The sequence below is a fragment of the Schistocerca piceifrons genome, chromosome X, assembly GCF_021461385.2.
Source record: "Schistocerca piceifrons isolate TAMUIC-IGC-003096 chromosome X, iqSchPice1.1, whole genome shotgun sequence".
Classification (NCBI taxonomy): domain Eukaryota; kingdom Metazoa; phylum Arthropoda; class Insecta; order Orthoptera; family Acrididae; genus Schistocerca; species Schistocerca piceifrons.
The window spans coordinates 375604607-375622982 of NC_060149.1; positions in this window are offsets into that span (position 1 = coordinate 375604607).

An 18376-nucleotide genomic window follows, 5' to 3' on the forward strand; every position below is an offset into this window, starting at 1 on the left:
GCACTATCATCTTTGATCAATGCATGTAATGCCTGTTGGTCGGGCTTCATCCACAGTTCATTGAATACTTGAGTATTGAGTTTTCAATGAACTGTGGATGAAGCCAGACCAACAGGCATTACATGCATTGATCAAAAATGATAGTGCATTGAGAATGGCTAGTTTCTAGCAGAAATCTAGATCTGCCAATAAAATTTCAAAAGGACGACTGATAGCTGAAATCTATTATTCACAAATTCTGGAAAATGTCAGACTTAGATAAAATACTTCAACAGCCAACAAATTTCACCTAATTTTGTCTTGGTTTTCCAGAGAAAGATCGTCAAAAATGAACACTGTTTGGCCTTACTTTTCCCGGCGGAGGAATAGCATTGCTCTCAATGAATGTCGTGTATGTCACACCATCTACACCCTGCAGTATCTCCTGTAATAGTTGGTATTTGAGCTGAAACAGTGTTTTTGATAATGCACATACATTATACGATCAAAAGTATCCCGACACCCCCAAAAACATACATTTTTCATATTAGGTGCATCGTGCTATCACCTACTGCCAGGTGCTCCATATTACCGACCTCAGTAGTTATTAGACATCGTGAGAGAGCAGAATGGGGCACTCCGCGCAAGTCACGGACTTCGTGCGTGGTCAGGTGATTGGGTATCTCTTGTGTCATACGTCTGTAAGCGATATTTACACACTCCTAAACATCCCTAGGTCCACTGTTTCCGATGTGATAGTGAAGGGCACGTACAGCACAAAAGCATACAGGCCAACCTCGTCTGTTGACTGACAGAGACTGCCGACAGTTGAAGAGGATCGTAATTTGTAATAGGCAGTTATCTATCCAGACCATCACACCGGAATTCCAAACAGAATCAGGGTTTACTGCATATACCATGACAGTTAGGCGGGAGGCGAGAGATCTTGGACTTCATGCTCGAGCACTCATAAGACACACATCAAATGGTTCAAATGGATCTGAGCACTATGGGACTTAACATCTGAGGTCATCAGTCTCCTAGAACTACTTAAACCTAAGGACATCACATACATCAATGCCCGAGGCAGGATTCGAACCTGCGACCGTAGCGGTGGCGCGGTTCCAGACTGAAGCGCCTAGAACCACTCCGCCACACCGGCCGGCGACACACATCACGACAGTAAATGCCAAACGACGCCTCCCTTGGTGTAAGGAGAGAAACATTGGACAATTAAACAGTGGAAAAACGTTGTGTGGAGTGACGAATCATGGTACAAAATGTTGCAATCCGATGGCAGGGTGTGGGTTTGGTGAATACCCGGTGAACGTAATCTGCCAGCATGTGAAGTGCCAACAGTAAAATTCGGAGGCGGTGGTGTTATGATGTGGTCGTTTTTTTATGGAGGGGGCTTGCATCCCTTGTTGTTTTGCGTGGCTCTATTACAGCACACGACTACATTAATGTTTTCTTCCTTCCCACTGTTGAAGAGCAATTCAGTGATGGTGACTGCACTTTCAACACGATCGAACACCTGTTCATAATGCACTGCTTGTGGCGGAGTGGTTACACGACAATAACAACCCTGTATTCGGCTGGCCTGCATAGAGTCCTGACCTGAATGCTATAGATCTCCTTTGGGATGTTTTGGAACGCCGACTTCGCGCCAGGCCTCATCAACCAACGTCGATACCTCTCCACAGTGCAGCAGTCCTTGAAGAATGGGCTGCCATTCCCCAAGAAACCTTCCAGCACCTGACTGAACGTAAGCCTGCGAGAGTGGAAGCTGTCATAAAGGCTAATGGTGGACCAACACCATATTGAATTCCAACATTAGCGATGGACGGCGCCACAAACTTGTAAGTCATTTTCAGCCAGGTGTCTGGACACTTTTGATCACATAGTGTATATGCTCAAAGTGAACTTCATCTGCGTATGTTAGCAGCGACGCCGGCCGAAGTGGCCGTGCGGTTAAAGGCGCTGCAGTCTGGAACCGCAAGACCGCTACGGTCGCAGGTTCGAATCCTGCCTCGGGCATGGATATTTGTGATGTCCTTAGGTTAGTTAGGTTTAACTAGTTCTAAGTTCTAGGGGACTAATGACCTTAGCAGTTGAGTCCCATAGTGCTCAGAGCCATTTTTAGCAGCGACATGAGAACATTCGTCTCGCAGCTGTTGCACGGATCTACAATTACTGCACGTGTGTTGTCGGGAAGAAGTACGCCATTCACCTTCTTTCGGTATTCTTGCACACCGTCTAAGCTCCAGTCGCTTACAACAAAGTCTTGATACTTCACCTACCCCGCCATGATACCTACTACGGTAGGTACTGGCGTGCGATTGGTTTTTATAGAAAATAACGAACACCATGCCCTTCCATGATACCTACTACGTCACGTTCTGGCGTGCGATGGGTTTTTATAGAAAATAACGAACACCATGCCCTTCCATGATACCGACTATGTCAGGTACTGGCATGCAATAGGATTCTACAGAGAATTTAGTTAAATGACGTAATTTTCTGCTGTTGCATATTTGCAGTGAAAATACTGGGCAATAGGTTTAGTACTTGCAATATAGTAAGAGACCCGAAATGAAAAACACATACATGGTTATGTACATTTTTGTTCAGTAATCATACACAGGATGCATTACATCTACTGCTCCTTTCTTTATCTTAACGCCAGTACAGAATATAGAAAATAACGCCTTCTTACAAGCACAGAATTCAGTATGTATTTCGCCCAAACTTATTGGCAGTTTATTTGTTCTGGCGTAACCACAAGCGCCGGAACGAAAAGGACGAGTGCCAGACCAGAGAAGGAGGTGAAGAAAAGTCAGCCAATCGGCCGCTGACAAGGACCCTGAAGCCCAGGAGCGCCCCCTTCAAGAAGTGAATACAAGCGCCGCTCCTGCCAGCCTCGGGGCTCAGATCGCCTCAGAGTACTGACATTAGTGGAACGTATTTGTGGAGTGTGCTACAACAACAAGTAGTTGCGATCCTCATCAGTTACTTGTCTGAGTTTTGCCTATAGCAAAGACTACTATTGTTTGCATGCTACTTGCGACGACGATGTAACTCCAAAGTTAAGTATTGTCAATTGCTTTATAGAAATTAAACTAGTAATGTTATTTGTTTTAATTGTCGTATAGCATTCCTAGAACACAGCATCCTTTAGGCACCCTATAAGCAAGATCCCACAACTGGAGACGAGGTATTACAAACTACGTGACTGCTGGCCACGGAATTCTGTTTTTTTTTTTTTTTTTTTTTTTTTTTTTTTTTTTTTTTTTTTTTTTTTTTTTGTGCAGGTGCCTTAATTCTCTCATGTCTTTACTTTTCAGGGGTACATATTGCTTTAACAGTTTCTTTTCTTCTTGTCGTTTTTACTAACCAGTTTTTTCAGGTGGGCGTTGGAGAAACCTGCTTTGTACATATTTATGTCTATTTTGCTTACTTTATCTATTTGTTACATTTGTATCTGAAAACATGCCCACCCCTCCAGTCCCGCCCCCTGCTCAGGTGGCACGGCTGCAAGCGTCAGATGCCACACAGTTAATGCAGACGTTCAGGTCCAGACTCAACAAATATCCACGTTACTTAACACGGTGCAGCAGCTACTTTCCAAAACATCCCTATCTACGAGGGCTGTTCGGAAAGTAGGGAACGATAGGTCGCGAAATCGAAACCACACTGAAAATCAAAACTGCAACTGTTAGCTACAACATCCAGCTACTTACCTCCGTAGTCACCGATCCGACTTAGACGTTTGTCGTAGCGTTGTACCAACTTTCCAATACCCTCGTTATAGAAGGCAGCCGCCAGTGCTTTCCGCCAATTCTCTACGCTGTCCTGCAGCTCGTCGTCTGTGCCAAAATGTTGTCTTCATAGCCAGCGGTTCATGTGAGCAGAGATCAAACTCAGAGGGAGACAATTACGGGCTCTATTGTGGGCAATCTAACATTCCAATTGAAAACGATGCAAGAGAATTGCCTTGAAGAAGAAAGCGCACGACAGTTATGGAATGTTGGCTGCATAGCTTCAGGCGAAATTTCTCACCAGGCCCTGGTATTTGGCAGGAGACACTATTGTTCTAGGTGTCTTTATGTGCTCCCCGTGTTCTCAGAACTAAAAAGAACGACGTATGCGATCGATGGGCATACTAGAGACACTGCCCAAGAGACCTGTGCAAAACGTCATCGGATTTTCTCTGCGGTTTCCATTTCTCGACTGATCGTTCCTTACTTTCCGAAAAACCCCCGTATTATCCGCGGTAGAAAGTGCAGTGTTCAGATTAATTCAAAAACCCTTTCCTAACCCCACTCCCAGTGGAGTTGCTCATGACGCAGTGGTACCCCGACTATTATGACTTTTAACAAGGGAATGTGGTAACAGGTAGGCATCGATACTTTAATCAGAACAAATATATTGTGAGAGGGTGACGGATTTTCAGGGTGTGACAAGGAAATGCAAATTCAAATATGCTTGCGGTGCTTTATATTCCAATGTCATGTTGCATGATGTCAAAAGCAAAGAACAAATTTTGAGACAGTCCGATCCATCATTTCAGCAGGTAGTGTAAATACTAAATCAGTACGATTTCAGTGCCTTGTCGGCTCATACAGTTGACCAGTCAGCTATTTGCTGGGTTGAGTCCCTTGTTTGTGATTGCCCCATGCTGCACCGGTGGCGTGCGTTAGCCACGTCCAGTAAACAACGGTCCATGCTGCATAAGCAGTTCGCTAACCGGGCGGCTACACGGGCGAACAGAATTAAGTCGTGCCCTTGATGTCATTCACGGCGCAATCGCCAAGACTACCCTCCGACAGGCTCAGTGTTAACCTTATGGTAGGAAAGAACATGTGCAATCCTTGTGTTTGCAACGAAACAAACATCAGAATTCGGCCCAGTGACAAAAAACTACATCTACATCTACATCCATACTCCACAAGCCACCTGACGGTGTATGGCGGAGGGTACCTTGAGTACCTCTATCGGTTCTCCCTTCTATTCCAGTCTCGTATTGTTCATGGAAAGAAAGATTGTCGGTATGCCTCTGTGTGGGCTCTAATCTCTCTGATTTTATCCTCATGGTCTCTTCGGGAGATATACGTAGGAGGGAGCAATATACTGCTTGACTCCTCGGTGAAGGTATGTTCTCGAAACTTCAACAAAAGACCGTACTAAGCTACTGAGCGTCTCTCCTGCAGAGTCTTCCACTGGAGTTGATCTACCATCTCCGTAACGCTTTCGCGATTACTAAATGATCCTATAACGAAGCGCGCTGCTCTCCGTTGGATCTTCTCTCTCTCTTCTATAAACCCTATCTGGTACGGATCCCACATTGGTGAGCAGTATTCAAGCAGTGGGCGAACAAGTGTACCGTAAGCTACTTCCTTTGTTTTCGGATTGCATTTCCATAGGATGTTTCCAATGAATCTCAGTCTGGCATCTGCTTTACCGACGATCAACTTTATATGATCATTTCAATTTAAATCACTCCTAATGCCTACTCCCAGATAATTTATGGAATTAATTGCTTCCAGTTGCTGACCTGCTATATTGTAGCTAAATGATAAGGGATCTATCTTTCTATGTATTCGCAGCACATTACACTTGTCTACATTGAGATTCAATTGCCATTCCCTGCTCCATGCGTCAATTCGCTGCAGATACTCCTGCATTTCACTACAATTTTCCATTGTTACAACCTCTCGATGTACCACAGCATCATCCGCAAAAAGCCTCAGTGAACTTCCGATGTTATCCGCACGATCACTTATGTATCTTGTGAATAGCAACGGTCCTACGACACTCCCCTGCGGCACAACTGAAATCACTCTTATTTCGGAAGACTACTCTCCATTGATAATGACATGCTGCAATCGGTTATCTAGGAATTCTTCAATCCAATCACACAATTGGTCTGATAGTCCATATGCTCCTTCTCTGTTCATTAAACGACTGTGGGGAACTGTGTCGAACGCCTTGCGGAAGTCAAGAAACACGGCATCTACCTGGGAACCCGTGTCTATGGCCCTCTGAGTCTCGTGGACGAATAGCGTGAGCTGGATTTCACACGATCGTCTTTTTCGAAACCCATGCTGATTCCTACAGAGTAGATTTCTAGTCTCCAGAAAAGTCATTATACTCGAACATAATACGTGTTCCAAAATTCTACAACGGATCGACGTTAGAGATATAGGTCTATAGTTCTGCACATCTGTTCGACGTCCCCTCTTGATAACGGGGATGACCTGTGCCCTTTTCCAATCCTTTGGAACGCTACGCTCTTCTAGAGACCTACGGTACACCGCTGAAAGAAGGGGGGCAAGTTCCTTTGCGTACTCTGTGTAAAATGGATCTGGTATCCCATCAGGTCCAGAGGGCTTTCCTCTTTTGAGCGATTTTAATTGTTACTCTATCCCTCTGTCGTCTATTTTGATATCTACCATTTTTTCACCTGTGCTAGAATCTAGAGAAGGAACTACAGTGCTGTCTTCCTCTGTGAAACAACTTTGGAAAAAGACATTTAGTACTTCCGCCTTTAGTATTTCATCCTCTGTTTCAGTACCATTTTGGTCAAAGAGAGTCTGGACATTTTGTTGTGATCCACCTACCGCTTTGACATACACAATGCCGATGCCATTAATACAGTATATTCCAAGTCTACTACCAGCAAACGTGCCGTTTCATCAGTGATATGTCAGTCAAAAAAACTTTTTGTTCTATTACTTATTTGTGGGATACGAGTGAAATTTCAGTTGGACACAGGTGCCTCTGTCACATTGCTAAATCGTCACACATATGAACTGTTAGGCGTGCTAAAACTAGCACGCAGCTGACGGCATATAATGGACAAGACATTCTTGTTCTCGGCACATGTACCTTGCCTGTGATGTATCGTTCGCATATGTGAACAGTGACTTTTACAGTGCTACAATCATGCGAGGGTGAGAACATATCTGGTCTTTATTGTTTTGAGTTGTTTGAGTTTCACATTCAGGACAATGTGTTGTCAGTGTCTGCATTCAATGCAAAAGACAGTGTAGCTTGCAAAAGACAGCAATGCAAAAGACAGCTAGCTTACTAAAAGAATTCCCAGAACTCCTTCTTGAAGGTGTAGACAAAGCTAACTATATTTTTGCACATATTACGCTGAAAGAAAATGCTCAGCCGAAATGTTGCCAGGCCAGAACTATTCCCATTGCATAACGGGACAAAGCTGCAGCTGAACATAAAGCATTGCAAGATAACAGAGTTATTGCGCTCGTATCAGCTAGTCAATGGGCAAGTCCACTGGTTCTGGTCCACAGACCTTCAGGTTGCATTCGCCTCTGTGTTGACTTTAAATCTACAGTCAACCCACAAACTGTCCTTGATACTTAACCATTGCCACACCCAGATGATCTCATGGACTGCTTCGCGGGGTAGCCATGCAGTCTAAACGCCTTGCCACGGCTCGCACAGCTACCCCCGTTGGAGGTTCGAGTCCTCCCTCGGGCATGGGTGTGTGTGCTGTCGTTAGCGTAAGCTAATTTAAGTTAGATTAAGTTGTGTGTGAGTCTAGGGACCGATGACCTTAGTAGTTTGGTCCCGTAGGAGCTTACCACAAATTTCCAAATTTCTCATGGACAAATGAGGTGACGAACGCTATTTTTCAAAAATTGATTTGCGCGGCATGTATCTTCAAATCCTGCTCGATGAAGAATTTCAAAAGGTGTGTGTAGGAAATACTCATTTGTGCTTTTTTAAATATTTGCGTTTGCCTTTCGGCAGTGCTTCCGCAGTCGCCGTTTTCCAACAGTATTTGGAACAGCTGACTGAACAAGTACCAAACTGTTCAAAGTATTGGGGGGATATTGTAGTAGCAGGTCGTACACCTGAAGAACATATTGCAAATTTACATGCTTTGTTTCGTATGTTATATGAGGCAGGACTAATGTGTAGACTGGGCAAGTGTGATTTTTTAAAACCTGGATTGCAGTATCTTGGGCATGTCATAAACACTCAAGGTGTACATCCTCTTCAGTCGCATTTGTTAACCATACGAGATTTTCCAGCTCCTCGCAATATCACAGAACTGCAGTAAGTTTTAGGGAAAAAGAACTATTATATTGGGTTCATACCGAATGCTGCACAAATCGCAGCTCCATTCCATCGCTTGCGATGCAAGAATATCCCCTTTGTTTGGATAGATGAGTGCCAAGTACCTTTTCAAAATCTTAAAGACGCATTGCTCAGTGACCGCTGTTTAGTTCACTTTGTCCTGACAAACCAGGTGTATTGCAAGTTGATGCTTCCTCTCACGGAATCGGTGCAGTGCTTTCGCACAGAATTTGTGATAAGACAGACCTATTGCTGTCGCATTAAAGGTGTTGTCCAAAGCTCTGAGTAACTATTCAAAAATTGGAAAAGTGTCTTTGGCTATTGTATATGGTGTCACAAAATTTTACTACTGTTTATATGGCAGATAATTCTACTTAGTAACGGATCACAAGCCTTTGAAGTCCTTGTTTCATCCGACGAAACAGGTTCCTGTACGAACTGCTGAAAAATTGCAAAGAGGGGCTTTGTTGTTGTCTCAATACCAGTGCGAGATTGTGTGCCGTCCGACTACTCAACGCGGTAATGCGGACACACTTTCACGCCTTCAGATTGGTCCTGATACAGACTTTCACCCTTCTGCTGCATCTTGTTGTCACATCGATGCTCAGGATTCTGAATTGCTTCACACTTTCCCGCTGAGCTATAAGAAAATTGCACAAGCCACGGAAACTGATTTAGATTTGAACATTTTGCTCAACCACATGCGCACATCTTGGCGTCGTTCTTTGAATTGCATAAAGAACTCTGCAGTGCGCCGATTCTTTGCATGTCAGCATAACCTCGCTGTACAGAAAGGTGTGATTCTTGTTCAAAACGACAGTGGCCAGTCACGTGTGTTAATCTCTAAAGCTTCGCAAAAAGAAGTGTTGCCGTTACTTCACCAAGGACACTGGGGGACTGTTCGTACGAAACAGTTAGGGCGTCGACACTGAACTTGGCAGTGTATGGACGCCAAAATAGAACAGATGACGGCGCAGTGTCACGCATGTAAGCAAAATCAGTCCACTCTGCCTAAAAAATTCTCTGCTTGGCCTAAGTCGCAATCGCCATGGCAACGTGTGCACATAGACTTTGCAGGACCTATTTGGAAGACCCGTTGGTTAACTGTGGTTGACTCATATAGCAAGTTTCCTTTTGCTGTGCCAATGAACTGGGCAGTGACACCTAGCGCTATTCAGATGTTGTCATCAATTTTTGGACGAGGAGGTTTACCTGAAATAGTAGTGTCAGACAACAGACCTAAGTTCACGTCACATGAATCTGAAACATTCTGTGAAGGCAATGGTATACAGCATCTAATTAGTACACCGTTCCATTTACAGTCAAACGGCGAAGCGGAACGTTTTGTCAGAACATTCAAGCAACAGATGGCTAAACTTCTCTCTGCAAATGTCAGGGATCAAGCACTGCAACTGTTTCTCGCCTCGTATCGCTCGCACCCACGAGATGGACCATCGCTGTCGGAATTGCATCACGGCCGCCGCCATTGCACACTGCTCCACCTGCTCCACCCTCCTACGCATCCAGCACCGCAAGAAGATCACAAGCATCGCTCCGCGCAGCATGATAGTGTCTTTTACAGGGTTTTTAGCGGCAGCAGACGGTGGGCGCGAGGCGAGATTGTCCAGCGACTAGGCGCTTGCATGTATCTTCTTTCAGGTCCAGATGACTTGCAGCGCTGACATCAAAATAAACTTCGCCTCTGTCTCGTGCACGATGATCTTTCTGTGGTGTCACCGCCACACACCACACTTGCTAGCCTTTAAATCGGCCGCGGTCCGTTAGTATACGTCGGACCCGCGTGTCGCCACTATCAGTGATTGCAGACCGAGCGCCACCACACGGCAGGTCTAGTCTAGAGAGACTCTCTAGCACTCGCCCCAGTTGTACAGCCGACTTTGCTAGCGATGGTTCACTGTCTACATACGCTCTCATTTGCAGAGACGATAGTTCAGCATAGCCTTCAGCTACATCATTTGCTACGACCTAGCAAGGCACCACATTCAGTTGCTATAATTACTTCAAGAATGTATTCTGAACAGATAATATTGTGAATCATGTAGCGAAGAGCGACGTTCATCATTAATGGGTTAAAGTTCAGCATAGCCTTCAGCTACATCATTTGCTACGACCTAGCAAGGCACCACATTCAGTTGCTATAATTACTTCAAGAATGTATTCTGAACAGATAATATTGTGAATCATGTAGCGAAGAGCGACGTTCATCATTAATGGGTTAAAGTTAAGTATCAAACTAATTACGTCCGCTTTCTGAATTCTAATTCCTAGACATGTTCCAGACCTCACGTCAGTATAGTCCTTCCCTCTTCACGCCAGCCGGCGCGAGCTAAAACGCGTGCATTTCGGCCTCCACTCGTAAAACGGTGTTGGCTCTTCTGATAACACAAATCTTTCTGTCTCTCTTCCTCCAGATTCACAGGTCCAGAGGACAGCGCGGCAGCAGAAGCCGCCAGAGGGTATCATCACGACACCACAGGACGACCCCATGGAGACGGAGCTTGCACCATCTCCGCCTCCTCTCGTCCTACCAATGGAGCTGGACCCACCCACACCGCAGCAGTCGCCGCCTTCTTCATCTGGTTCATGACAGCAGGAGGTGGTCGCGTACCCTTCTGGTCGTTTTCCGGGGTACGTTTCCGCCAGACCGTTGGCCAGATGGCGGGGTACGGCCAGAAGCTGGACGCCCCCTGCAGCCACTGCTTACGGTCCATTAGAGCGCCCACGCCACTGCATCCTCCGCCGTTGTCGCACTCCATACACGACGATGGTCCGTCGCTTTGTGAGGGGGAGGGGGGAGGGGAGGAATGTTCTGGCGTAACCACAAGCGATGGAAAGAAGAGGACGAACGCAAGATCAGAGAAGGCGGTGCGGAAAAGTCAGCCAATAGGCCGCTGACAAGGACCGAGCCGTGCCAGGAGTGCCCCCTTCAAAAAGTGAATATAAGCGCCGCTCCTGCCAGCCTCGGGGCTAAGATCGCCTCAGACATTAGTGGAACTTATTTACGGAGCGTGCTACAGGAACAACTATCTTATCAGTTACTTACTCTGACTTTGCTTATAGGGATGACTTGCAGTTTGCATGTTACTTGCGACGACGATGTAACTCCAAAGTTAAGTATTTCCAATTGCTTTACAGAAAGAAAACTACTAATGTTATATGTTTTAATTGTTGTATAGCATCCGTAGAACGCAGCATCCTTTAGGCACCCTATAAGCAACGAGTGGGCAAGATCCCACAACTTTAGTTTTCGCCAGCACCATACTGAGACACTATTCGAAGTCGTGTACATGCACACTGTTCATACATATATACCCTGCAATGTGCCTATACACAGCTCTAACACAAGGCAGCCAGCTGTTCTGTCTTTACAACACAATGGATAGAACCATCTGCAGACCCAACAAGTTTTTAACGGTGGAGTGCTGTAGATAAATGGATGTGTCAACTGATTTCACAAAGAATGCAGAGTAATTGTACACTGTTGTAATGGATAGAAATAGAGCAGCACAGTAAATGTCCGAAGGAGGACGTCTAGGATGATACTTGGCAGTCAACTGCTGTTTGATGTAGGCTTTTACAGGACACAGTTCATCCCATTCCACCTCCGTAAATGGCACTTTAACCATTTCAGTTGCACTCTCGATCTCTATCACAATACGCTACTCTCTGTGTGTGGTTGCTTCTATACCAGTATGAAAGGTTTCGAACCACGAGCAGTTAAATGGTTCTATATGGCTCTAAGCACTATGTGACTTAACAGCTGAGGTTATCAGTCCCCTAGACTTAGAACTACTTAAACCTAACAAACCTAAGGACATCACACACATCCATGCCCCAGGCAGGATTCGAACCTGCAACCGTAGCAGCAGCGTGGTTCTGGACTGAAGCGCCAAGAATAGCTCGCCCACAGCGGCCGGCAGCGGTTAATTTATACACTGAAGAGAAGAGTAGTGGTGCACAGGGCTTAATTCGTACCTTCGCATCCACAACATCCTCACTTTGTCTATGCAGTATCACTGGAATATTCTGCAATGCCACGTATGATGGAGCCCGGTATCTACCTGCGTTGTGCTGATTAGGAACCCCACTGCACTTCAGCGAACCAGGGGCTGGCTGGTTGTCTTCAGCTGACAATAAAATCTGATTGTCCTGCTCCATCGAGCAGACCACGTACACGGCAGGATCCCAGGATGCTGCCGCTTCTGTGGGTCCTGATGGGCTGGGACTCATCGCTGTTGCAGACCCCGACAGGCTCTAGGACGTCGCTTCCGCTGACGAGCAAAGATGAAAAACGGTTACAGGCGATGACATAGGCACAAAGACTCATCTTCCTCACACAGCAGTACACACAGATAGATATTAAGCAGGTGGTACTTAGTCTTCCACGGTTTCTTCGTATTGTGTTACTGCTGTGCCTGGACAGCGCTGGAAGATCTCGACTGGCGCTTTCTTCTGAGTGACTGACTGACTGACTGACTGCTACTGAGGCTGCAGAGCTACTGGGCCCGCCTTATATCCCTGTTGCGTTCGGATGCTGCAATACTATTGGCTACTGCCTATTTCAAGCGCCTATGGTGGTGTAATGGTGTTAGCAAGTTCCAATTGGGATTTCCTTCCAGGAAGACCAGGTTTCGACTGCCAGAAAGGATATTTTCAATTCCTCGTTTATTTCTGGGTGAGGTGGAACGTCAGCACAGCCCTCGGACAAAAAAATTCACAAAAATTAGAAATTCCCAACAAAATTCTAAATTTCCACCAATAGGGTAGTTTGTGGGAGAATGTAAAGGGGAGGGGGGGGCTGGGGGCCATGTGCAGGCAGAGAAAAACACATGACGTCATCAGGAGGGGGGGGGGGCGACGACGACGACAACGACCGGGCTTCATCAGGGGCTCCCTGATCCCTTGGTATGCGGAGTCATAGTAGGATGTCCCTACTTTACCTCGAGATCTTCTGTAGTACAGTGTGACGTGTCTGCTTCACGTTTTCTTGTTGTCTTCTCGTCGCCCTTCTCAGGATTTCTTTTCTTCTATGCTGCCTGCGTTGCAGTCAGCTATGGCGGCCCGTTACGGGCCTACTTCGATGCTCCCGGCGCGGACGGTGTAGGGAGCGCCTTACTGCAACGGCTGCTGGGCGGCCGCCGGTGAGGCGGTCAGCATTGCCGCTGCAACACTCTGCAGCATTTCGGCCAGGTGTAAGTCCTTTTCTTTTACTGCAGTGAGTGTGGAGACGGCTACAGATAGCTGATCTTCTTGCACAGCGGATGCCGTGCTTCGGCTGGGTGCAGCTGGGTTGTGGGTGGCGGCTAGGGTCTTTCCACTCCTGCTGCCTCCCGACAAGGTGACATCTTCTATACACTATTTCGTCCTGGGGGTTTGGCACGTAAGTCTTCAGTTTTGCCCTCTCGAGCACGTTTTCCAGCACGAGCGCGCCGTCTTCTGATGCCCCCATCAGTGGAGGCAGAGGTGGCAGCATCGGCTGCCAGCGTCGCTCTCGTGGATGCCGGCCTCCTGGCCGCCTGTGCACCTGGGCACGGAAGGCCGAGGGAGCGGTCGGCAGTCTTCTTTGTGTGTTGCCCACGTTGGCAAGCAAATGCAGCTTTGATAACTTCACAGCCATGGTAACTCGCCACATATTGGCCGCCACAGTTTGTGCGCTTGGGAGTGTGCGTCCTAGGGAGCGGGCAGTTTCTCCTTGCATGGGCGCCTGCACACTTCACGCACGCCTCGGGGAAGGAGCAGTGGCGAGCCATGTGGCCCATCCGCTGGATTGGACTGCACGAAGCCTCTCTTCTGCTCGAGATTTGAATGGTGACTGTGTTGTTGGCCACTCGTTGCAGATGGTAGAGCCGCTTGTTCTCTGGGGTGTCGGTGGCGATTACCAGTAGAGAACCCGACTCCTTGTACATGACGTGGGACTTGACTTGCGTCATGTTGCACACACTGAAGTCAAGCTGCGCCAGTTCGTCCCTCAGGATTTGAGGTTCCACCGCCTTCCGGAAGCCCTTCACGGCGATCTTCAGTAGTCTCTCGGGGACCAGTGCATGCCTCTGATGAAGTCCTCTGTATTTGCGACCTGCAGTTTGATGTGGCTTCCTGCTGCAGCTCACACCATGAATTCTGCAGTCGTCCACTGCTTCACGAGCTGCAGGAAATCTTTGTAGTCTTTTCTCACCTCAAAGACTATGGGCTGCGGCCGTCGCTGCTACTGTGAGGCGGTGATGTCCAATCGGGAGGCGGTCGCTTCTTCTTCTGCCGAGCGGCCAGTGTGGGCAGTGGCCGTGGTCTGCATCTGGTTGGGTGGTGTTGGCTGCTCCGACTTCTCCTCGTCTGCTAGCGCGCCGTAGCGGTTAGCAGTAGCTGTGAGCGGTGGGGAAGCCGTCGACCTGGGTCTGGCCGCCCGCCGATAAGTGACGATAGTCCAGGTTGCCCCTGCCACGCTGTCGTCTGGTATGACCCGTCTTCTGCCGCCGGTAGTTGAGACAGTAAGCTGCCTAATGTTCTTGGGCACCTTTTTGGCATGGTATGTGGTGCAGAGATTGGCCGATTGCGCCACTCGCCATCTGGGCGCTGCAGCCCGCTGGCTGTCATCCATTGCGCCCTCTCGTCGACTGGGAGAGACATGAAAGGAGCATAATGCTCTACAATATTATCTTCACCAGAATCGTCTTCCAAGTCGAGGTCCATGGACAGTTGCCGGGTCGTTCTTGTTGGTGGGTCAGACGGCTCCATCAGATGAGTGTACTCCTCCAAACAGCAGGCTGCCACACCAGCATCTGCAGCCGTCGTAACTGGGGGCCAGATGGGACCGTCGACCGAGCAGGCTCGGCCGAACGGCGATCCGCCACATCCATCGCTCTATTCAGTGCTCCTCTGAACTCTGGGAGCGCCCACAACAATCTCTGCTTGCTGTCAGAGTGTGGGGGGGGGGGGGGGGGGGGGCGGGACGGGGCGGGGAGTGGGCATCGTCGGGGTGGTCAAGAGCAACACACTGAATCAAAACCACTAACGACAACAAGAAAGTTTAGGTACATTGCAGGGTCAATATACAATAAGCAGAACGGAGTATTGATGATAGCACACACAACGGACTATACTGGATTTAATCATGACTGCTAGCCAGACCTGTTACTGCAAACAGCTCAGCCCATGTGACACGCCCACACACCTTTCGTGGTATACGTCAGTCGTGGCTACAGTACCTGTGAGAAGCCACGACCATCAGCCGTTGGCGGCAATAATAAATCTTTGTGGGTGTAATTATTTGTTAATAGGCCTATATCTTCTTCCTCTCAACTTAAATGCACAATTGTACACGGTGTTTTTGATGCATACTCCCTATATTTTTTGTGATATACCACCATGGTTGTTCTAATTAGTATGGCAGATAATAGTGTGACGCTGCCATGCCTGCATACACAAATTTGATTATCACATTGAACAGATACTGTGACTGTCTATAGTGGGAATTTTTTTTTTTTTTTCAGAAGACCATCGATACATTTAAACATTTCGGTTTGTCTTCTCGAACGTCCGACTCAATCGTCTCTCAAGCAGGGACTTCTATCTTAAATTCACACCAGCATCACTATGATGTAACGTGTAGCAGGAATTTATACTGAGGTGACAAAAGTTACGGGATACCTCCTAATATCGTGTCGGACTTCCTTTTGGCCGGCGTAGTGCAGCAACTCGAGGTGACGTGGCCTTGACAAGTCGTTGACGTTCCCCTGCAGAAATATTGAGCCATACTGCATCTATATCTGTCCATATTGAAGCGCAGAATTTTGTGCACGAACTGACTTTTCTATTATGTCTCATAAATGTTCGATGTGATTCATGTGGAGTGTCACATCATTCGCTCGGTTTGTACTAAATCTTCCTCAAACCAATCGGGGACAATTGTGGCCCGGTGACATGGTGCATTGTCATGGGAACATGACGGCCATGAATGTCTGAAAATGGTCTCCAAGTAGACGAACATAACCATTCTCAGTCAATGATCGAATCAGTTGGACCAAGAGACGTAGTCCATTCCATGTAAACATAGCTCACACCATTTTGGAGCCACCACCTGCTTGCATAGTGCCTTGTTGAAAACTTGGCTCCAGGGCTTCGTGAGGTCTGGCCATAATCGAATTTTACTATCAGCTCTTATAACAGAAATCGGGACTCACCTGACCAGACCACGGTTTTGCAGTCGTCTAGGATCCAATCCATACGACGAGCGCTCAGAAGAGGTACTGATGGCGATGTTTTTCTATTAGCAAACGCACCGCATCATCTGTCTGCTATCATGGCCCATTAACCCTGCATTTCGCCGCACTGTCCTAACAGATACGTTCACTGTACGTCCTGCATTGATTTCTGCCGTTATTTCGCGCAGAATTGCTTATCTGTTAGCAATGACAACTGTACTGTAACGCCGCCGGCCTCAGTCCTTAAGTAAAGGCCGTCGGCAAATGTGTTGTCCTTGCTAAGAGGTAACGCCTGAAATTCGGTATTCGCGGCAAAGTCTGGACACTGTCGATCGAATGTCGCATACATCCATACAGCCATTCGGCGTTTAAAGTCTGTTAATTTCCGTTTTGCGGCCGTTATCACGTCTGAAACCTTTTCACGTGATTCAACTGAGTACAAACGTCAGCTCCGTCAATGAACTGCCCTTCCATATCTTGTGTACACGATACTACAACCACCTGTGTACGTGAATATCACTATCCCATGACTTTTTTGCCAGCTGGTGTGGCCGTGCGGTTCTAGGCGCTTCAGTCTGGAACCGCGTGACCGCTACGGTCGCAGGTTCGAATCCTGCCTCGGGCATGGATGTGTGTGATGTTCTTAGGTTAGTAAGGTTTAAGTAGTTCTAAGTTCTAGGGGACTGATGACCGCAGATGCTAAGTCCCATAGTGCTCAGAGCCATTTGAACCATTTGACTTTTTTCACCCCAGGCACAGCTTACGGCGTAAACATCGGATGAGTCACGTTAATTTTCGCGCCAGAGTGCATGGAACCATTATTTCCAGATACACTGTGATATAAAACATCAGTTTGCTTAACCATTAGACTTACTATCGTTAATACAGCAGAAGGCTATTACTATGGTTATATCTGAACCATGAGAAGTCCACAATACCAGAAATTACTATAATATCAACAAAGGATTTTTTGCGGTACTGATTCTTTTCTGCTGAGGTGCAAATAGGCGTTGTGTACAAAGATGGCCGATGTCGTGATGCAATGTCTATCATTTATCAACCATGAGTAAGAGGTTAATTAGTGATCAACAATGTGTACCGTGGCACTGGATTGGGGACCACGTTCCATTCCGCATCAAACCACCATTTTGCTCCTTGTTGCGTAATAATAGATGCACAAGTTAGAAAATTTTCATTGTATTTTTCTGTATGCGTAACTACTTTCTCGAGCTACAGTGAGTTCGACTTATGCACAGTATGGTGCAGTAGGAGACAAAGTATTGGGCGCCAATAATATCTAAGTTATCACATTCCTCGCTGGAAACATCTACTAGGCGAGGTCTCTAACTGATGTACCGCTAGGAAACGACATGGGTTCTCCTTTTCACTAAGGGGGGGGGGGGGGAGTTTGAGGGGGGGGGGGGACTTTTGATACAGTGCGGGATATTAGTCCCGAAGCTTATACAACATTGAGCCGTTAATTTTTCCGCTGAACTATTACGTTATAGCGTAGTTTTTCTACGAGGAGAACCCCTTCTCTGAAAGAATGCAACCGTCCATTTCTCCGACGGGGCGCAGATGTGAGATAGAGCCCAATGTTTGTAGGATTTGCTTAGTTGTCAGCCTCTGTAGTCCTGTGGTCAGTGCGTGTGGCTGCTATATGGAGAACCCGGGTCTGACTTACTGTACTGTCAGGGAAATTTCCCCCGTGAGAGGACGGAAATTGGATGCATTCACCTTCTGGATGCCAATGAAGGAGTTACTGGAGCGAGAAGTTGTGGCTCCATGGTGAAGACAGCCGACAACAGCCGAAAGAGTGGTGTGCGGACCCATGCTCCCTCACACCTCATCCGAATGACACCATTGGTGGAGGATGACATGTCGGTCGGCCTTTGCTTGCTTGCTTTATGTTTTGCATTGCAGTTGGAGAACAGGAGAAATGGCAATGTACTTGAAGAAATATTATGAAGTTACAGCTTTATTTTGTGGGTAGAGATTTACCCGTAATCGTGGCTAATGATCACTCAACTGAGACCATCTGTTTTGTCGTGGACGGGCGTTCTACAGAACTC